Raw genomic sequence first — 22,703 nt, forward strand, 5'->3', positions numbered from 1 at the left:
CCGGGAGGAAAGATGGCCGCCGGCCGGGGCTGGCGTGCGCGGTCCCGCCTGCGCGCGCGCGCCCGAGGCCGACGCCCTCCACCCCGCGGGCCGCCGGCGTGCGCGCGCCCGCTATCGACGCCGCGGCGCTCCCCTGTCCCCGCCAGCGTGCGCGCACCCGCCGCCGACGCCGCGGCGCTCTCCGGAGCCGGGCAGCGTGCGCGCTCCCGTCGCCGGCGCGCTGAAGCGTGGGAAGGTGCCGCGGTGACCGGGCTCTGCGGCCGGGGCGCGTAGGTGAGGGGCGGGGCCGGGGGCGGGGAGGGGCGGTGGGGGCCGGGGCCACGCGAGAGGCGCTGAGGGGTCCCTCGCCGCGAGCACTCCCAGGACAGGTACGGGGGACCGGTGGGCGCCCGCACCCCGCGGCTGAACTCGGGGGTGGCTTGTGCGCCTTGCCGGGAAGCGGGCTGGTGGCTTTCGGTCTGAGGCCGGACTTGACCGATGTGACACCGAGAGAAACGGCCTCATTAGATAACTTAATGCCCGCGCAGCGTGCAAACATTTCAGGTTGTGACCAAGGTCACGCGTGTCCTTCATACGCATACGTGCAAGTACATGTCCCGTACGTGCCGTGTCCACACGTACATACACATGCACCTGTCACATTCGCAAATGTATGTACACATACTTATACGTGAATCTAATCCTATACACACGACTGAAACCGAAAATCTACAAGCCAGTGGTTTTCATTACTGTGTGGAATGTGGATCTTTTTTTTTTTTTTTTTTTTTAACGCTGGCCACAAAGCGCTAACTACGTTTCTCGACACGCTAATGGGCTTCGATAGCAGTTTGAAAAATCCTGCCACACGCGCACACACACACTATCAATGAGGTCACAATATAGTGTGTGTTTTTATTCTAAGTTAGGATCGAAAAACGTTGAAAGCCACCGGAAGAATGTTCATTCTACCACTTACTGTGATATGTCAAGAGATCCTTGATTCATCAAAAATACTCAACTTTTACCAAATTTGAAATTTTACAGACTTTGTAAATAAAACATGCTTTTTTTTTTTTTTGACCTGTCAGAGGAGAAAAAATTAAAACTATTGGTGATATCAGTATGCACCCTCATTAAGTGTGTCTTCCCAGAGTTCTCAGGTTTGGCCTCAGATAAATTCTTCCAAGGTCTAGACCAAGAGTGAGGAGCAGACAAGCCCAACCGATGTGAACACCAAGCCTGGTTGTCCAGTGTCATCTTCGCTGGGAATTAAGGTGTGTGGCCTCCACCTGCTGGGTGTTTTTCATATTTTCTAGTTGGCTGAGAACGTGGGCACGGAAGAGGGTGCTCTTTAACAAAACCCCGCGTTGCCGTTCCTCATTTGGTCTTACTTCCACCTACCACTGGCGGCGGGAACACCGCGGTTTGTCATGTGGCCCATCGTGCGAGCCAACTACTTCACCTGGGGCTCCGCTGGAGAATTAGTCATCCGCCCCACGCTGGAGGGAAGGAAACACAGCTTAGCAGGATGTGATTCCTCTGAAAGATTTTCAAGGATTTTTAGATTTTTTTTTTTTTTTTTTTTTAGAGAGAGAAAATCCCAGGCAGGCTCCACACTCCGCGCAGAGCCCAACACAGGGCTCAATCCCACGATGCCGGGATCATGACCTGAGCCAAAATCAAGAGTCAGATGCTCAACAGACCGAGCCACCCAGGCATCCCTGAAACATTTCTTAAAAATACTTAAAAAAAATTTTTTTTTTAATTTATTTATTTATTTATTTATTTTTTAATATATGAAATTTACTGTCAAATTGGTTTCCATACAACACCCAGTGCTCATCCCAAAAGGTGCCCTCCTCAATACCCATCACCCACCCTGCCCTCCCTCCCACCCCCCATCAACCCTCAGTTTGTTCTCAGTTTTTAACAGTCTCTTATGCTTTGGCTCTCTCCCACTCTAACCTCTTTTTTTTTTTTTTTCCCTTCCCCTCCCCCATGGGTTTCTGTTACGTTTCTCAGGATCCACATAAGAGTGAAACCATATGGTATCTGTCTTTCTCTGTATGGCTTATTTCACTTAGCATCACACTCTCCAGTTCCATCCACGTTGCTACAAAAGGCCATATTTCATTCTTTCTCATTGCCACGTAGTATTCCATTGTGTATATAAACCACAATTTCTTTATCCATTCATCAGTTGATGGACATTTAGGCTCTTTCCATAATTTGGCGATTGTTGAGAGTGCTGCTATAAACATTGGGGTACAAGTGCCCCTATGCATCAGTACTCCTGTATCCCTTGGATAAATTCCTAGCAGTGCTATTGCTGGGTCATAGGGTAGGTCTATTTTTAATTTTCTGAGGAACCTCCACACTGCTTTCCAGAGCGGCTGCACCAATTTGCATTCCCACCAACAGTGCAAGAGGGTTCCCGTCTCTCCACATCCTCTCCAGCATCTACAGTCTCCTGATTTCTTCATTTTGGCCACTCTGACTGGCGTGAGGTGGTATCTGAGTGTGGTTTTGATTTGTATTTCCCTGATGAGGAGCGACGTTGAGCATCTTTTCATGTGCCTGTTGGCCATCCGGATGTCTTCTTTAGAGAAGTGTCTATTCATGTTTTCTGCCCATTTCTTCACTGGGTTATTTGTTTTTCGGGTGTGGAGTTTGATGAGCTCTTTATAGATTTTGGATACTAGCCCTTTGTCCGATGTGTCATTTGCAAATATCTTTTCCCATTCCGTTGGTTGCCTTTTAGTTTTGTTGGTTGTTTCCTTTGCTGTGCAGAAGCTTTTTATCTTCATAAGGTCCCAGTAATTCACTTTTGCTTTTAATTCCCTTGCCTTTGGGGATGTGCCGAGTAAGAGATTGCTACGGCTGAGGTCAGAGAGGTCTTTTCCTGCTTTCTCCTCTAAGGTTTTGATGGTTTCCTGTCTCACATTCAGGTCCTTTATCCATTTTGAGTTTATTTTTGTGAATGGTGTGAGAAAGTGGTCTAGTTTCAACCTTCTGCATGTTGCTGTCCAGTTCTCCCAGCACCATTTGTTAAAGAGACTGTCTTTTTTCCATTGGATGTTCTTTCCTGCTTTGTCAAAAATGAGTTGGCCATACGTTTGTGGGTCTAGTTCTGGGGTTTCTATTCGATTCCATTGGTCTATGTGTCTGTTTTTATGCCAATACCATGCTGTCTTGATGATGACAGCTTTGTAGTAGAGGCTAAAGTCTGGGATTGTGATGCCTCCTGCTTTGGTCTTCTTCTTCAAAATTACTTTGGCTATTCGGGGCCTTTTGTGGTTCCATATGAATTTTAGGATTGCTTGTTCTAGTTTCGAGAAGAATGCTGGTGCAATTTTGATTGGGATTGCATTGAATGTGTAGATAGCTTTGGGTAGTATTGACATTTTGACAATATTTATTCTTCCAATCCATGAGCAGGGAATGTCTTTCCATTTCTTTATATCTTCTTCAATTACCTGCATAAGCTTTCTATAGTTTTCAGCATACAGATCTTTTACATCTTTGGTTAGATTTATTCCTAGGTATTTTATGCTTCTTGGTGCAATTGTGAATGGGATCAGTTTCTTTATTTGTCTTTCTGTTGCTTCATTGTTAGTGTATAAGAATGCAACTGATTTCTGTACATTGATTTTGTATCCGGCAACTTTGCTGAATTCATGTATCAGTTCTAGCAGACTTTTGGTGGAGTCTATCGGATTTTCCATGTATAATATCATGTCATCTGCAAAAAGCGAAAGCTTGACTTCATCTTTGCCAATTTGGATGCCTTTGATTTCCTTTTGTTGTCTGATTGCTGATGCTAGAACTTCCAGCACTATATTAAACAGCAGCGGTGAGAGTGGGCATCCCTGTCGTGTTCCTGATCTCAGGGAAAAAGCTCTCAGTTTTTCCCCATTGAGGATGATGTTAGCTGTGGGCTTTTCATAAATGGCTTTTATGATCTTTAAGTATGTTCCTTCTATCCCGACTTTCTCAAGGGTTTTTATTAAGAAAGGGTGCTGGATTTTGTCAAAGGCCTTTTCTGCATCGATTGACAGGCTCATATGGTTCTTATCTTTTCTTTTCTTACTGTGATGTATCACGTTGATTGATTTGCGAATGTTGAACCAGCCCTGCATCCCAGGAATGAATCCCACTTGATCATGGTGGGTAATTCTTTTTATATGCTGTTGAATTCGATTTGCTAGTATCTTATTGAGAATTTTTGCATCCATATTCATCAGGGATATTGGCCTGTAGTTCTCCTTTTTTACTGGGTCTCTGCCTGGTTTAGGAATCAAAGTAATACTGGCTTCATAGAATGAGTCTGGAAGTTTTCCTTCCCTTTCTATTTCTTGGAATAGCTTGAGAAGGATAGGTATTATCTCTGCTTTAAACGTCTGGTGGAACTCCCCTGGGAAGCCATCTGGTCCTGGACTCTTATTTGTTGGGAGATTTTTGATAACCGATTCAATTTCTTCGCTGGTTATGGGTCTGTTCAAGCTTTCTATTTCCTCCTGATTGAGTTTTGGAAGAGTGTGGGTGTTTAGGAATTTAGAGAAAGAGAGCATGAGCGAGGGAGGGGCAGAGAGAGGGGGAGACACAGGATCCAAACCAGGCTCCGGGCTCTGAGCTGCCGGCACAGAGCCCGACGCGGGGCTCGAACTCACAGACCGCGAGATCATGACCTGAGCCGAAGCCGGATGCTCAACCGACTGAGCCACCCAGGTGCCCCCAAAATACTTGTTAAGTAGAAAATTTCAAGCCTACTGCAGAGTATAAAATGGTATAATCAGTTCTTGTTACCCATCAGCTAGCTTCAGTGATTGTCACCTTATGGCCACTTGTGTGACTCATGCCCCATCCATTAACCATTCTCCCCATTATTGTGAAGCAAACTCCAGACATCATTTCATCTGTAAATATGTCAGTATGTATCTCTTAAAAGGGGGGGGGGGGGGGGGTAAGACATCGTTATATCATTATCACCCTACAAAAATTAACAATAGTTTTCAAGGATAAACTGGACTGTGAAAGATTCCCCACCGTGTGTGCTGATCCTGAAACCTGACGCCTGAGACAACGAACGTGATTCTGGTTCACTTCGTGAATGGTCCTACTTTCTGTTCTAGACTGCACCTCCTCGAGAGCTAAGGAGCCAGTTAGCTCACTTGGGGGCCTAGTGTAGTGCTGTATAATAGGCTCCCAAATATTTGTGCATTAAAATTGATGATTACCAAAAGACAATGGAAAAAGGTAGGTTAAAATCACATAACTGTTACACAGCTAACGTGCAAAATACTGACAACACCAGATGCTGGCAGGGAGGTGGAGAAGCCCAACCTCCCATATGGAAAGTGTTACAGGCATTCTAGGAAAGAGTTCGGTCGTTGCTTTTTTCTTTTATTTATTTATTTGTTTGTTTAATTTATTTTTTAAACTTCGAGTGCAAGTGGGGGACAGTGGCAGAGGGAGAGAGAAAGAAAGAGAGTCTCAAGCAGACTCCATGCCCAGCGTGGAGCCCGACCAGGGCTCGATCTCATGACCATGAGATCATGACCTGAGCCAAAATCAAGAGCGTTTCATTCAACCTGCTGAGCCACCTGGGCACCTCGATCATTTCTTTTTTTAAAAAAAAAAAAAAAGAAACAATGCTTACCGTGCACGCCCAGCACTTGTCTTCCTGCACATTTATCCCAGGAAATCAAAATTTATGTCCGCGTAACATGTATACGTAAATGTTCACGTCAGCTTTTTCTATCAACTGAATCCAGGAACAACTAAAATATCCTCCAAAGGGTGGTGGTCAGTCCACGTGTGGTGCGTCTACACCTCGGATGTGACTCAGCAGTGATGAAAGAATCCACTGACTCACAGGGCACCGGTGCTCTCGGGATGATGCTGGATGGATGGAAAGGCCACTCCCAGAGATCCCATGCATAAAGGATGATTCCGTCTTTTTGGCAAAATGACAAAATCATGGAGCCAGACAGAGACTAGGTTAGTAGCCGTGAGGGTTGGGGATGGAAAGGTGAGGAGGGTGGGACTACACGGGGACAGCAGGAGGGAGTCTCTGTAGTGGCAGATGGGCTCTGTGTCCTGGTCAGTGCTGGTCACATGAATCCACGTGGGATAAGATGACACAGAACCATGAGTACACACCACACCAGTGTCAGCAGCCGCTTGGTTTGGACATTGTCCTATAATTAGGTAAGATACAACCATGATGGGAAATTGGGTAAAGGGTATAGAGGACATCTCTGTACTATTTTTGCGACTTCTTGTGAATCTGTATCTCAAAATAGAATTCTTTTTTTTTTTAATTTTTTTTTTAACGTTTATTTATTTGAGAGACAGAGCATGAACGGGGGAGGGTCAGAGAGAGAGGGAGACACAGAATCCGAAGCAGGCTCCAGGCTCCGAGCTGTCAGCCCAGAGCCCGACGCGGGGCTCGAACTCACGGGCCGCGAGATCATGACCTGAGCTGAAGTCGGACGCTTCACCGACTGAGCCACCCAGGCGCCCCTCAAAATAGAATTCTTAAATATGGCGGAAAACAATAAAACTCTTGAATGACAAACAACGATCAGCGTTGAAAAAGCCCTGGGCGTTTTATACTCCATCGGAAGATACGTATTCCTCCCAATTTCTGCTTTCTTCTATTCTCCTCCACATGAATCTAACGTAACATACGTGATATATTTTCAAGCTATTGTTTTTGGAGGCTTATGAGGCCCTTTGCAGTTTTTCTGAAGATCCTAGTGGAAAATCACACGTTGTTTCAGAAGCTCTTCTGCAGCCTGTAGAAGGAGAGAAAGAAAGACCTCCTCCACCAGGAAGCCACTGGGAGCTTTCTCCCCTCGCGCACACTTTCCTGTCTCGATTACCTCACAATTCAAACGTTTGGTGCCCATCGGTTTTCTTTTCATTGTAAGGATTTATTATTTAGAATAGTCACACGTTAGTTATTTAAAAAAATCAAAACAGTACCAACGTAAGCAGAGGAATAAGTGAAACTTTCCATCTGCCCCGCACTGTCCTGCTCCTACCTCTGAGACGCTCCATCTGGCTTAGTTTCCTGTCACTGCTCTAACAAATTACCAAAGACTTAGTGGCTTCAACAACACAAATTTATTACCTCCCCGTCCTGGAAGTCAGAAGTCGCACTGGGCCAAAATCAAAGTGTCTACAGGGCTGGTTCCTTCTGGAGGCTCCAGGGGAGAATCCATTGACCTGCCTTTTCCAGCTCCCAGGGGTGCCCACACCCTTGGCTGGTGCCCCCGTCCAGCAAGCCCATCACCCTGACCTCTGCTCTGTCCTCTCATCTCCTGACTGACCGTCCTCCCTCCTTCTCTAAGGACGCCCGTGATTACGCTGGGCCACTCGGATAATCCAGGATACTCAGCCCGTCTCGAGATCTCTAACCACACCTGCAAAGTCACTTTTGCCAGGTAAGGTAACACATTCACAGGTTCTGGGGATTAGGACGTGGACACCTTTGCGGGGAGGGCCATTAATCCGTGTGCCACACTGTGTAGCATCGTTCTGTTTTTGAAAGAGATCATATTACCCCCTCAGCCCCCAACAGCTTTGTTTTTGTTTTTGTTTTTGTTTTGATACCAAAATGCAGCATGGACACCTTCCATGGCAGTACTTAGAAATCTGCCACATCAGGGGCGCCTGGGTGGCGCAGTCGGTTAGGCGTCCGACTTCAGCCAGGTCACGATCTCATGGTCCGTGAGTTCGAGCCCCGCGTCAGGCTCTGGGCTGATGGCTCAGAGCCTGGAGCCTGTTTCCGATTCTGTGTCTCCTTCTCTCTCTGTCCCTCCCCCGTTCATGCTCTGTCTCTCTCTGTCCCAAAAATAAATAAACGTTGAAAAAAAAAAAATTAAAAAAAAAAAGAAATCTGCCACATCAGTTGTATTGGCTACTTAGGGTTTCGTTGTTTGGATGGACCATAATTTATCAGCTGTCTCCCTACTATTTGATGCCAAGGTCGATGCCATTTTGTTGTTACAGATTCTGCTGCAAGAGCATTCTCACACACAGGGATGAGTTCTTTCTGTGATATGGTGTGGCTGAGTTACAGGTCAGCAGGCTTACATCTGATAGGGTCAGTTCCTTGCTGTCCCCAGAGGATATCCGCCCTTTCCTTTGGGGTCATCCTGGGGCTGCCGAGCCACATAGATGTTGGCCCCAGAGACTCTGGAATGCGTCCAAGGAGAGCATTCATTAACACCGAGGGCATTATACACCCAAGGCAGAAAATTCACTCCTTTCTCCATTTACCGTTCCAAATAACTTCCAACCGCATTGTCCATAGAATTAACCAGAACTCATGCAATGAAGTGATCACATCAAGATTTTCCACTAATAAAATACGAAAGGATTCCAGCAAATAAAACTAGAAAGAAATACACAGAAAATTTGGTTGAGGTGGGGCTCAGTTGGTTAAACATCCGACTCTTGATTTCGGCTCAGGTCATGATCTCCGGGTTCATGAGTTCAAGCCCTGCGTTGGGCTCTGTGCTGACAACGCAGAGCCTACTTGGTATTCTCTCTCTCCCTCTCTCTGCCTCTCCCCAGCTTGCATGAGCATGTGTGGTGCATGCCCTCTCGCTCTCTCTCTCTCTCTCTCAAATAAATAAACTAAAAAAAAAAAAGAAAGGAAGTTTCTTTCTTTCCCTGGTCAGTAACTTCCCAGATACTGGCAACGTTTCTCAGCCTGCATGGTCTCCCCTGGGGTGCTTCCTTAGCTGTTATTCTTTTCCTTTTTTAAAAAAAATTTAATGTGTATTCACCCTTGAGAGCTAGAGAGGCAGAGCACAAGCAGGGTTGGTGCGGAGAGAGGGGGGGACACGGAATCCAAAGCAGGTCCCAGACTGTCAGCACAGAGCCCGACGCGGGGCCTGGAGTCAGGAACCGTGAGATCATGACCTCGGCCGAAGTCGGCAGCTCAACCGACTGAGCCACCCGGGCTCCCCCTTAGGTATCATTCTTTAACATGTAGATACATATGCTCTCTGTGCACACCATGATTTGAACGATAAATTTCTCAGGAAAAGCTTCGTTGTACATCAGGCTGCTGTAACAGATACCACAGACTGCGTGGCTTCCGAACCACAGAACTTTGTGTCTCGTGGTTCTGGAGGATGGATGCCCAGCCAGTTTGATGTCTGATAAGAACTGCTTCCTGGTTCACGGATGGCACCTTCTCTTGCTCCCCCAAAGCAGGAGGGTGAGGGGCTCTGTGGCGTTCCCTTTTTGAGGGCACTAATCCTATCAATGAGGTTTCAGCTCTCCTGACTTAATCACCCCCAAAGGCGCCACCTCTTACCAGCTTCACAGCGAGGGTTAGGATATCAACATATGAATTGTGCAGGGGGGCGGGGCAGTCCTGGACATCAATGGCAACAATAAAATGCCCTACATTTGCATATACACTCCTCTTCCATTATATTCTAGGGGAAGTAAAGTCAAAAAATTAAATTGCTTTGCAAGAGTAAAGTCCAAAGAAATTAAAGTATGCAAAAACTGACCGAAAATGCCCATGGTTAGCAGCAGAAACGCGTATTTCTCTGGTGCACGTGGAACATTCTCTGGACAGGCCATTTGCTAGCCATAAACATAATCTTGGTACATTCAGAAGGACAGAAATCATTCAAAATGTGTTCTCTGGCCACAGTGGAATGAAATTAGAAATCCTTAACAGAGAAGGGGTGCCTGGTGGGCTCAGTCAGTTGGGCAGCCAACTTCAGCCCAGGTCATAATCTCGCGGCTCATGAGTTCGAGCCCCATGTCAGGCTCTGTGCTGACAGCTCGGAGCCTGGAGCCTGCTTTGGATTCTACATCTCCCTCTCTCTCTGCACCTCCCCTGCTCACACTGTCTCTCTCTGTCTCTCAAAAATAAACGTTAAAAAAAGAAATCTTCGACAGGGAAAATTTGGGAAAGCCACATATGTGGAACTTCAACAACACATTCTAAGTGGCTCCTGGCTCAGAGAAGTCAGAAGGGGAACCAGAAGGCCTGTGGAGATGAAAGAAAATCCAGAGTGTGCAGGGGACCACCGCAGGGGTGGATGGCATTGCCCACGCAGGTAGCTTAAGGTTTTAGGTTCACAAACACGGGCCTCCTCTCTGCCGGCCTTCTGGAATCCGTGCCCAGAGTGCTCAGTTCCCATGGAGACCAGAACTGTGCCCTTTGTCTGCACCTCCAGAGGAATGGGAGTTTGACCTGGGCCCGCTCTCCCTTTCGGAAAGCAGCACTCAGGACACCCGCCTCTTGAAAACGTCACAAATCTGTGGCGGGGCCGGCCTGACTTGGGTGGCCTTTCTCTCCCATCCCTTGTCTCTCTCCACCTGAGCCGCATCTCCCGCACCGGTGTCCCTGAGACTTGGGAGTTTTCGAGTTTGTGCCATAGCGGCCTTGGGTCCTGCTTTGGCCTGTGGCCCGTCAACTAGGGAAGTCTCTGTCTATCCCACGGTGCATCCACTGGAGATTCTGAGCTGAAGGTACTGGGAGGGCCGCCCTGGGATGGCGGAGTTCCCTCTGGAGGTACCCTGCAGCCACTGTCCCTCCACACCTAACATGTCCCCACCTGGAAGTCCCCACCAGGACCCTCGATCACACATGACATCTGCACCTGGGCAAACCCACCATCAGCTGTGATTACCCAGCAAGGCCAAAACTTCGCGTGGCCACGGCGCGCCCGGGTGACGCAGTAGGTTAAGCGTCTGACTCTGGATCTCAGCTCGGGCCTTGATCTCAGGGTCATGAGTTCAAGACCTGCGTTGGGTTCCACGCTGGGAGGGAAGCCTACTTAAACAAACAAATGAATCAGAAAAGCAACAACTTCGTGTGGCCCAGGACAGACATCGCTTCCCCTGCTGCAGGAGAGATGGCCACACAGCTGGCACGCGGTCAGCTGCACGGGCCCTGAGCTGAGTGCCATCCTGCTGAAACCTGCGGTCAGCACCGTGCGACGCCATGTGCTCTAGGCATAAAATTACTCCCCAAAGCCCTGGCTCATGCGTCTGGTCATCAGCCGTGACTTTGTACCTTAAAAGTAGCGACCAGGAAGTGAATGCACAAGAGGCTGGGGCTGTAGGACCAGAAGCAGGCGGGGGCGCACAGAACGGGAGGCAGGTCCTGTGCCCAGCAGGGCAGGAAGCAAAGCTTCTGATTTCACAACTGGGCTCTGCGTTCATCTGCATTTACCTTTCCTTCTGTTTATCAGAAAGCTCTTTAACATTACGGACTATGAATTATTCATGTATTTGTTTCTGCTAAAACCTGGACTGCCCCCAAGGCAAAATGGCCTGTATCTCACGCTTTCCAGTTGCCTTGCACAGATGGCAGTGTTCTTCAGTAAAACGTTCGTGTTGTCACTGACGGGTTAAACGATGTGCACAAATATCCAGGCACGCTTTCCGCTTTCAAAGGAAAATATAATTTAACATGTTTTCTTTTTTTTTTTTTTTTTTATTTTTTTTTTTCAACGTTTTTTATTTATTTTTGGGACAGAGAGAGACAGAGCATGAACGGGGGAGGGACAGAGAGAGAGGGAGGCACAGAAGTGGAAACAGGCTCCAGGCTCCGAGCCATCAGCCCAGAGCCTGACGCGGGGCTCGAACTCACGGACCGCGAGATCGTGACCTGGCTGAAGTCGGACGCTTAACCGACTGCGCCACCCAGGCGCCCCAACATGTTTTCTTGTAGTAAAGCGTGGTTCAGAAGCTGACTTGGGTCTAGCCCCACCCACTGGTGTCCTGGCCCCGCCCACAGGGGGGGGCCTGCCCTGACTCACTTGGGTCCTGGCCCCGCCCACTTTGGGCCCCGGCCCCGCCCACCCGGGGGCCTGCCCCTACTCGCTTGGATCCCAGCCCCCTCCATCCATAGCTGAGTGACTTTGGGTGAGTCCTGTGACTTCATCAACTTCACTAGCCAAGCTGGTGAAAGGCCTCCGGGGCTGACGCACAGGCCCGGCCCAGATGGCTCTTGAGATCTGTATTTTGGTGATTCGAGTATATTGAACAACCCTGGTTATCGTAGACTATTGTTAGTACTAAATATGTGTACTCCAAGGGCATTTCACTAAATCCATAGGACAAAAAAGAAAGTTTAACATTAAGCAATATCAAAAGGCCAAGTACTGATAATACACTGTTAACGTTTTAGTGGTACTATTTTTATGCATCATCATCATCATCATTTTAGTCATTTATAAAGGTTAGACAATTCAGAGTGTGTTTGGTAGCCCGTCACCATGTGGGAAACAGGAGGCCGCAACCGTGAATGCTCCACATTGCCTTGGCCGAGCACCTTGTCCGGGCAAAGCTGAGCAAAAGTATTTCATCTCCAAGTGCACCGTGTTCTGGAGAGAAACACAAACTTCTGTTCAAAGTCACCTACAAATAACTAAGCGCTGGAGTGTATAAACACAGCAGCAGAAAGCAAAAACTATTATTTGTCGAACGCTCAGTCTCCATCAGGCATTACACCGTGTGCCATGTGGATTCTTCCACGAACGCACTGCTCACGGCAAATCCTACGAGGTAAACGCTGTCTTCCACATCTACTGGCACGGTTCACAGCTGGTCTGCACACAGCTGGGGTTCAGCTGTATAGTCACCGTGTGACTTCAAAGTCCTGCGTTTTACCCCTAAGATACATTGCTTCATAATCTGCAGTCAGCCAGGGTTTAATTTCTAGCAGCACTGATGAGGCTTTGCCTCAGATATTTCCAGTAACATTTTTTGTTTACTCTGGGGAAAAAATGCTGTAAAACACGCCGATGTTGTAAAGACAATATTGTAAAGAGCCCTTCACTTAAGTACTTTCCAATAGTTGAACATCAAGGCAGCCCCTGCTGCCAAAGAATGAAGACATTTTACTTAAAATTACACTGGCACAAGACCATCAAAGTATCCTTAACATTTTCATTAAATTGAGATACAGATATAGTTAGAGTAGTAAATCTCTTCTGATACAAGGTGTTCATTTAACAGCCAAGGCTCTAAGCAGCAGTGAGCCTGAAGGAAAATCCAGAAACACGCAGGCCTTGTTCAGAGCTCTCCGTGTGCAGCCAGACCCCACAGCAGTCAGCTGTAACTCCAACAAGATCTAAGCAGGTGAATCCTCCAGCTACCAGAAATGTGTGCAACAGCATGTAATGAGTGTTTGCAAGGGATGGAAAGAACCAGGCTGGGTGTCTGGTCTAGCGGGCTTTATTATTCAGGTGTGGTGAGGCCAACAGACCGGGAGAAAACCGTCAAGTGAAAAGATAGTGTACTAGATCCCAAGAGGAGGGGGCTCAACACACCATGGGGGCCCCATGAGAAGCACTAAAGCAAATCAAGAGCTGTGGGGTGGGTGGGGGTGAGAGCTTTTACTGTGGTTTCTGCAGGAAGGAGTGGGCGAGGCAGGGTGCATAGGCTTAGGATCGGCTGGTTTGAGTGACATAGGTGGGCTCTGAGAGGTAGGAGCTGCCCCCGGTTGTTGGGACCTTGCTCTGGGGTGGTTAGGGTAGGTGGGTGGTGGCCCAGAGTGTGAGGGCCAAGTAGAGCGGGTGGTAGGGGTATGGGCTCCACACTGGTTGGTTTGCATTTGTGAAATGCGCTCACAGGTGGGCAAGTGTTCACCGTCGATGAGGAGTGGCTAACCCTGGGAGGGCAGTCCTCCAGGGTCGCGAGGCCCCAGATGTCAAAGTATCAGAACACAGAAGATAAAAGATACGGTTAATACAGAGAACTGAGGCCTCTGGCCAACAACCAGAAGAGGGTGGCATCTTGGAAATGGCCCCTCCAGCCACGGTTGAGCCTTCAGATGAGAACCATCTTGACTGCAAGCTCCTAAGAGACCCTGAGGGAGAACCACCAGGCTAAGCCATTCCCACATTTCTGACTCGCAGACACCGAGATACTAAATGTTCATCGTTTGAAGTCACTAGATGTTGGGGTAATTTGCCAGGCAGCAATACGGCACTAGGACAGATCTGGTCTGTGCAGCGTGAACAAGGCCAGGATCGTGGGTCTGGCACCAGGCAAAGCTGTCAAGCTGGATCCTAGCACTGCCATTTATGGTACTCAGACCCTGATACACAAGCTCTCCAGAAAAGATTCCAGAGCCAATTTCTAGTCAGTTCCAGAGGTTTCCAGATGGAGGTGCTGGTGGGGCTGGAGGGCTGTGTGTCTGTGTCTGCTCTGCTACAAAGACATTCACCTGGTTTGAATTTTCTTAAATGTTTATTCTTGAGAGAGAGAGAGAGAGAGAGAGAGAGAGAGAGAACAAGCAGGGGAGGGGCAGAGAGAGAGGGAGACACAGAATCCGAAGCAGGCTCCAGGGTCTGAGCTGTCAGCACAGAGCCCGACGCGGGGCTCAAACTCACGAGCTGTGAGATCATGACCTGAGCCGAAGTCGGACGCTCAACTGACTGAGCCACCCAGGCGCCCCTGGTTTGAAGGCCAGAGACTGAGAAGGGGCCGTGGTGCCCACGGTGCCCTCTCAACCCAGGGGCTAAGTGAGATGTAGCCACACCTCCAGGCCTGCGCAGGGCCTGGGGCCACCTTGGAGTCATGCGGGCACCCAAGGCCTGAAGCCTTTTCTTTCATGGGAGTCATTTTCAGAACTGCCCCACTCCCCTCCACCCCCACTGGTCACAGCGGGGTCTGACAAAGGAGCAGTGGTGTGTTCGTGAACCCTCATCTGTCACACTCATGAAGCCACCCGAGGTCCCCGTGCCTGGCTGGGAGCCGGCGCGCGGAGAGAGAGTGCGACGCGATGGGTTGGACCTACTGTAGCTTTTTAAAGTTCTACAGAAAAGACCACGTGGACAAGTCACGGTCACGGTTCGAACCACGCACCAAGCGGCCACACGCGCTGAGCGCTCAGGTTGCCGCCGGCACTCCGTCACCCCCTCTCTGTCATTGTCTTCTCAGACACTCGAGAGTAGTTGGGGGTTTTCTTCCTGGCTCAGAATCCAGGTGAGGAACAGACATCCCATCGAGCTGCCGTGAATCTTCAGTCTCATTTTATCAGAAAGGGCCGTTTCGAAAAGACGGATCGGACAGCCGGCCAGAGTGCGGGAGGCCCTTCCAGAACCGCCGCGCGTGCCCGCCCGCGTGGTCTTTCCAGTCGCCTCACCTCCCCCACCCCCGTGCCGGACACTGCTTGCTCACAAGTTGAGACGTGGCTGCGTGTGCCGCGTGTTGATGTGCTTTTTCCCTTCAAGCAGTGTCAGGGTCTAGAAGAAAAACTGTACCTTTCTCCCGTGATAGTCTGTGTCCAGCACGAGCAGGGAAAGAAGCCGACGGCCGAGTGAAGGAGTCCTTCCTCCGGCCGTGGAAGAAGCAGCGCCCGCCTCCACTCCCCACCCCCCGGAGGCTTTGGGGACCGCGAAGAAAACGCTTTTCATCGTTCAGCTGTGGTTCTGCGCTTGGAGGGAAAAGATGTCCTAGAAGCCCCTTTCGAACCTGGCACCTCCCGGTTCCCGGGGCCTCGCCCAGAAAGGTGCCACCGCCGCGACCAGCCTTGCTCCCGCTGTTGGGCGGATCCGGTGTGACTTCCCACCCGCTCCCTCTCTGCTCGAGTCAGACCTCCGTGGGGCCACCGGCAGGTGCACCGTCCATCCCGCGGTTCTCCCCGGTCGGCCCCTCGAGCCCCGTTTTGTGCCTGTCCTGGGGCGCGTGAGGTCGTCTGCCACAGAGCCTGGGGACTGTGGGTTCTCCTCAGCGGTGCCCTCTTTCAGGTGCACGGAGCCTCCCCCACCTCTGCATCCCTGAAAAATGTAGGAAATGCTCTTGACCGGTTCACAAAGTAAGCCAGGGTCCTGCTCGAGGGAGCAACACGTTCCCAACCAGCAGACAAGCGGGAGCCGAGTGTCCTTCCCAACAAGGGATTCTATCAGAAGTTCCTCCTGCCCTGACAACCTCATTTAAAAGCAAGACAAACCTTAGCTACAAGCTATTGAATGTCACAGCACGACACCTTTCAAGTTTGAGGGAGCCTTTGTATCCTTGTGTTACGAACAGAAGTTAATGCGGACCACTCCGTCTTCCAAAAAATCTCATCTCTCCTTCAGGACTTTGCCTCCAGGCAGGAGCTGGGGGCTGGCTAGTGGACTAAACCTAACCTGGTTCTGTATTCGTGAGTTTTTCTAACAGTGGTAAAATACCCACAACATGAAATTTACCATTTTAACCATTTTATTTATTTTATTTTTTAAACACTGATTTACTTAAGTGATCTCTGCACCCGACGTGGGGCTCGAACTCAGGACCCCGAGATCAAGGGTTGCTCACCCTTCCGACTAAGCCAGCCAAGCGCCTTCCCCTTCATTTTAACCATTTTAAAGTGCGCAGTTCTGTGGCAGTAAGTACATCCACACTGACGTGGATCACAGCCATCACTACCACACATCTCCAGAACGTTCCATCTTCCTAAACTGAAACTGTCCCCGTGAAACACTGACTCCCATCCCCTCCCACCCCCCGGTGCTCCCCCTCTACTCTGCTGCTACAAATCTGACAGCTCCAGGACCTCATGCAAGTGGGATCGTGCAATATTTGTCTTCTGTGACTGTTGTATTTCACTCAGCATAATGTCCTCAGGGTTCACCTACGGCGTCACAGGTATCGGGATTTTTTTTTTTTTTTAGTTTTGAAAATTTGTTTTAATGTTTATTTCTTCGAGAGAGAGAGACAGAGCATGAGCACGGGAGGGGCAGAGAGAGAGGGAGACCCAGAATCTGAAGCAGGCTCCAGGCTCCGAGCTGTCAGCACAGAGCCGGACGCGGGGCTCGAACTCCCAAACCTCGAGATCATGACCTGAGCCGAAGTCAGACACCCAACCGACTGGGCCACCCAGGCGCCCTCGGATTTCCTTCGTTTTTAAGGCTGGTCATTTTCCAGCGTATGGATGTATCCCATTTCGTTCATCCACTCTTCTGTTGGTGGCCGCTGGGTTGCTTCCCTTTTTAGCCGTTGTGAATTTAGCTCCTCTGCCTTCTGGTTGTTGTACTCGATGCAGTTACGATCGTTGGTGTGCAAGTACGTTTGGTCCCTACTTTCAATTCCTTTGCGCATACACCTAGGAGCTGAATACGACTGAACTTTTAAGACAGAATTTCCTCTCCGCTCTGGCAAAATCACAGCCACAAAAAGAGAACGTGGAATCTAGCACGCACCGAAGACGAGGCTGATTTCGTTGCCTTGCCGCCCAGGACGGCTTCTCCAAGGATAATCTCCAGGCCGATGGCTCAGGGCAGAGTGAGATTAGGGCGCGGGCGTTGTCCTCTTGAAATCGGAAATTGTGATGGGATTCACAATCCATTTAAGAGCACTCACCCTGGGACTTTGTAATTTAAAAAAATGATAGAATTGACATGTGATCGAAATTTAAACTTAAACATTTCAAATAACAACTTAATCATATCCCAGAATCTGGGACTGCCACACACAAAACAGAGGATGATAATAAATGCAGAGCCATGAACGTGCGTGCAGGGGGTGTGTCGCACCAGAAAGCCAGCCTTCTTGGTCCACAAGATGGGAACTCATCTTTCAAATTAAATTTGGTAAGTAGGTTTATGATTATATTTTTCCCGAGGAAATGTGATTACTTTAAAATATTTAATGTATTTTTGAGGTGCAAAGACTGACATACAGATATTAAATAGATCAATATTAACTAGAACAAAGATTGATAGCCATGGATCTTGTCCAACCGTCTCATTTTACAGATTAAAAAATTTGAACTCAGAGAAGTCAAGAAAATTACCCAAGTAGATGTAATTTCCAATTCTCATTCTTTACGTTAATATCATGATGCCGTGTTTATTATCCTAAAATTATCTCCATCGTGTTTCAGAGAGAGGCTTTTCTCTCCCATTTCAGGACTGGGAGGGCATTTAGCAAAGCGCACCCAGGACTGGGCCAAGCAGGCCTCCTGTCGCCCCCACTCGGGCGTCCTCTTTCCCCTGACAGGACTTCCCAGCCCTTCCTGCCCGGGGCCCTGGGTTTGCCGCGCCCGGCTGGGGGCAGGCAGCTGCTGCTTCTCTAACGGCAGGGCCTGGTATGTGCGGTCTAGGGCCCCTGTCCTGTACTCCAGTCTCCTGTGTCCCCAGCCTCAGCTGCTGATCTGGAAGTGAGTGGCAATGAATAACCATTTCTTCATCCGCCCAGGTAACATCATGGAAAGTTTACAAGTGTCTTACGGGAGAAAATTTTAAACACATGTGAAAGCAGGGGCGCCTGGGTGGCTCAGTCAGTTAAGCGTCCGACTTCGGCTCAGGTCACGATCTCATGATTCATGAGTTCAAGCCCCCCATTGGGCTCTGTGCTGACAGCTCAGGGCCTGGAGCCTGCTTCCGATTCTGTGTCTCCCTCTCTCTCTGCCCTCCCCTGCTTGCTCTCTCTCTCTCTCTCTTTCTCAAAAAAGAAATAATAACATCAAAAAAATTAAAGCAAAATTACTTGACTCATCAAATATCCAGGTAGTGTTTGGATTCCCTGTCTCATAATTTTTTACTTGGTTTGAGTCAGGATTCAAACTATGTTCATAGGTTGCAATTTGTTGACATGTTTCTGAAATTTGTTTTAATCTCTAGGTTCCCCCTCTGTTTCTCTCTTTTTCGATGATTCATTCCCGAAGACACCAGGTCCTTTGTCCCAGAGAGCCGCACAGCCATACAAAATGCATCCCACTGTGGGGGGGTCACACGAGTCAGATCTGGGAGCCTGGGCAGCTCCAGGGGCCACTGTCGGCAGGCCGTTTCCCCCGGGGGCGCCTCAGGAGGCTGGTCACACTGGTCGCCCTGTTGTCTCGTTAGCCATCACCTACCGCCGCTGCTGGATCCCTGACTCCACAAGGCTGTGCCAAGTGGAGCAGTTCTGGCTCACGGATTCCAATCTGCCCCCTCTTTATTTACTAGTGACACATTAGTGACACACTTCTATTAGGAGGGACTCCCCTCATCGATATTTGGTAACCTGATCCAATAACGAAGGGAAAGGGGGACAAATGCGTCATTGGCTCTTTACCGTTATCCACCAGCACTGAAAATACTGCCCTGGGTCCTACTCGTTCTCCCAAGGACCAGCTGTGTCTTCAGGATCGGCTGGCCATCGTCCCCGTCCCTTAGAGGCGTGCTCTGAGGGATGGGCAAGGCCTGTCATTCATGTGGCCCGCACCTGATGGCCCATGCTAACGAGGGGGGTTGGGCCCCAGGGAAGACCCACAGCTTCCTCAGAGGGGTTTGTCCTGGGTCAGGGGAACTGGAGATTTAAGAATCGGCCATGCTCTGAGTATGGTTGCACTGGCATGCCGGGAGGCTGACACATCCGTGACGACAAGGAAGCGGCATTTGAGGCCTGCCCGGACCTCGCCCTGCGTGTTCCCCTTTGGCTCGTTCAGATTTGTGTCCTTTATAAGAAAAGTGTCATTATAAGTATAGCTCTTTCCTGAGTTTTGTGAGTCTTTCCAGACGTTCTCATTTAGTCTAAATTGTGGAGCCCGAGGGTGGTCTGCAATTTGTAGCCAGCTGGTCAGAAGTGAGGGTAGCCCCTGGGGACCCCAAACTTCCAACTGGCATCTGGAGTAAGTGCAGGTTCGTGAGGGCAGTGCCCTTCACCTTGAGTTTGACTGGGTACCAGTGAAGATTTTTTAAGGTATCGGTGAAAACACAGTTGATGTGCTTTAAAAAAGCCACCGTAGCCACTGTTTTTCTGGACGCTCAGATTGCCCAGCTTTGGGCAAAGGGGCATGTGAGCCCCGGCTCCCACACCCGTCTGGAGTGACTCTTGCCATCTGTGATAGCTTTCGTGATGACAAGACATCCCAGGCTCAACTCAGATGACCCCAGCCCCATTTTTGAAAGAGCCCGTCTTAATGTCTTCAACAGAAATGCACTACAGACCTCACTGCAACCGGAAATGTCTCTCTCTTTTATTCTTCCTTGAAATATTTCAAACACAAGGAGAGAGGGTCTAGCAAGTACCCATGTACACATCACCTAGATTTAAGAAATAGTTCCCGCATTTGTTTCAGACCCTTTTCCCTCGAAATAAATAAATACATACATACATACATACATACATACAAGTGTCAGGTGTGAGAAGTAAGTCCTCCAACCCAATCAAAGGAGGGACAAGGAGACTCGGAGCACAGGGAGGCGAGGCTTTAATCAACCTTCTTGCGGGAGCGGGTGTCTGATGGACAGGCACACTCGGGGTGGTTACAGCAGACCATTTATCTCCTAGCACATAAGTCCCTCCCCTGGTTCCTCATTGGCTGATATTACACGGGTCACAGCCTCACCTGGAGGTCGCCTGTGCCCACGTAAGGCAAACAGTAGCCTGACTGGAACAAATGAACATTCCCTGAGGTGACACAGAGGCTCCAGGTCTTTGGCTCATGCTCATTGCAAAGCCCACAAAAAAATAAGCTTGTGAAATGGAGAGGGGAGGAAGAACCAGGAAGTGAGGTGTCTAAGGGTTTGGGACTCCATTGTGGGGTGGGGCGGGCTCGCTCTACTCCCGACAGGTCGCGAACCAATTTTGACTAGACAGCACAGCTTTTATTTGGTATTTCTGAAAATGAATCGTCTCACTTACCTCTCACATCCAGCGTTGTTGAAGTAGTCCTACGTGTCCCGGTGTCCCCCTCTCCCTGCTGCCCCACAGGGAACTCTCTTAAGCTCGATGTGCCTTCCACGGCATCCTGTCTCCCGTGTGTGTGTGTGGTGTGGCTCGGAACGCTCATTCTTCCGATTATTTTTTGGTTTTTTTCAAAGTAATATGTGAACATGGTTTTCAAAGTCAAATTGCACTGCAAGGCTTTTAACAAAAGTAGGTCTCTGACAACTTAGCAGCAAAAAAAACCCAAAAAACACAAATCACCAGATTAAAAAATGGACTAGAGTTATTCCTCCAAAAGGGACACACGAATGGCTCACACAGGTTTATGAGAAGGTGTTCACCATCACTCATCATCGGGGAAACGCAAATCAGAACCACAACGAGATCTCACCTCCCGCCGTTAGGATGGCTGTTATCAGGAAAACAAAAGATAGGTGTTGGTGAGGATGTGGAGAAGAGGGAGGCCTCGTGCGCGGCCGGTGGATGTGATGTAAATTGGTGCGGCCACCGTGGAAAGTGGCGCGGAGGCTCCTCCAGAAATAGGACTGCCACATGATGCAGCGCTTCCCCCTTCTGGGAATTTAGCCAAATGAAATAAAATCCGGATCTCCCGGAGACGCCTGCATGCCCGCGTTCACAGCAACGTTGTTCACGACAGCCAGGGTGTGGAAGCAACCTGAGTGTCCTTTGGTGGTTGAATGGGGAAAGAGAACGTGCCGTGTGTATCTCACAAGGGACGACCCAGCCTTTGAAAAACAGAAGGAAATCTTGCCATTTGTGGCAACATGGCCGGGCACGAAGGACGTCGTGCGCAGAGAACTAAGCCGGTCGCAGAAGGACAAATACGGCGTGATACCACCTGTGCGAGGAATCCAGACTGGTCAAACCCATCGAAGGACACAACGGCGTTGTAGGCATTTCTCTGGAAGTGGTCGAAGGTGCTTCTGCAACGTGATGACCGACTACGGCACGCGTGAGCGTGCCAGTTGGCGTGTCTTTGAGAAGCTGTGAAGCGCGACACCGTGTGCTCACGCGGACAACGTCGTCCGTCTCTTCACAGACGCACCGACTGCAGTGAAGTCCGTGTACGCTGAACGAAACAAAAAACAAAACGAAAATCTCATAGAAGCAGAGGGTGGCGCGGTGGTCGCCCAGGGCCGGAGAAAGGGGGGCGTGGGGAGTCACTGAGACAAAGGCGCAGCCGCTCGGCGTGAATAAGTCCTACACAGACCGTACAGCCTGATGCCCGGAGTGAACAATTCTCTGTCCTACACTTAAAGTTTGCTAAGAGGGTAGATCTTATAGGCGGTCTTATCACCAAAAACTAGAATAATTATTATCATCGGTAGTTATTATTATTATTAATTATCATTAACAGTGATTGATTAATCATTGCAATCGTTAATAATGATAGTAACAATATCAATATTCTTATTTATATTATTAATCTATCGTACATAATCATTATATGTTACATATCACATTTTATATTATATATGTAATATATAATTATATACCATAATAAGTGATTATTATTTATTAATAATTATTAATTGATTATTAAAATTATTATAACAGGGTGGGAGAAAACTTTTGACGTGATGGGCGGGTATATGCATCGATCGTGGCGATGGCTTTGTGGGTGTATACTCATCCCCAAGCTCATCAAGTTATCTGCATTAAATATGTACAGCTTTTTGTCTATAAAAAATGGGTTTTTTAATGAGGTCTCTACATCCCCTACCCTCAGCCCTCGGGGGATGACTGCTTCCGATTCTTTTAGTCATTTACCCTGGTTATGTCCCTCCTTATTTCTATGTAGTATACACAATCAGCTAGCCCTTGATCTTGACGTCTGCAACACTTGGTTGCGTTCGACGACGTGAGGTTATAGATTGGGATTGCAGCTCGCTGTGCCCCTTCCCTCCCCCACCTCCCCAGTACAGATGTATCACAATTTTATTTTTTACCAGTTTTTTTTTTAAGTTTATATATTTATTTTGAAAGAGAGAGCAAGTGTGCATGATCAGGGGAAGGGCAGAGAGAGAGGGAGAGAGAGAATCCCAAGCAGGCTCTGCCCTGTCTGT

The 22,703-nt window shown here is 48.9% G+C and overlaps 1 long non-coding RNA gene across 4 annotated transcripts; it reads left to right on the top strand.

Moving 5' to 3' along the window:
- The first annotated feature begins 67 nt into the window (after positions 1-67).
- LOC131508665 (uncharacterized) lies at positions 68-14,244 on the top strand. 4 transcript variants are annotated; one of them, XR_009260082.1, is made up of 6 exons: positions 68-273; positions 1,134-1,256; positions 4,541-5,982; positions 6,090-6,192; positions 12,991-13,113; positions 13,608-14,244. It is a non-coding gene; the product is annotated as an uncharacterized LOC131508665 (long non-coding RNA). The 4 variants fall into 4 exon arrangements; XR_009260084.1 differs by lacking the exon at positions 6,090-6,192 and adding an exon at positions 7,341-7,433; XR_009260081.1 differs by lacking the exon at positions 6,090-6,192.
- Positions 14,245-22,703: the final 8,459 nt, after the last annotated feature.

This window comes from Neofelis nebulosa, chromosome 4, assembly GCF_028018385.1.
Source record: "Neofelis nebulosa isolate mNeoNeb1 chromosome 4, mNeoNeb1.pri, whole genome shotgun sequence".
Taxonomy (NCBI): domain Eukaryota; kingdom Metazoa; phylum Chordata; class Mammalia; order Carnivora; family Felidae; genus Neofelis; species Neofelis nebulosa.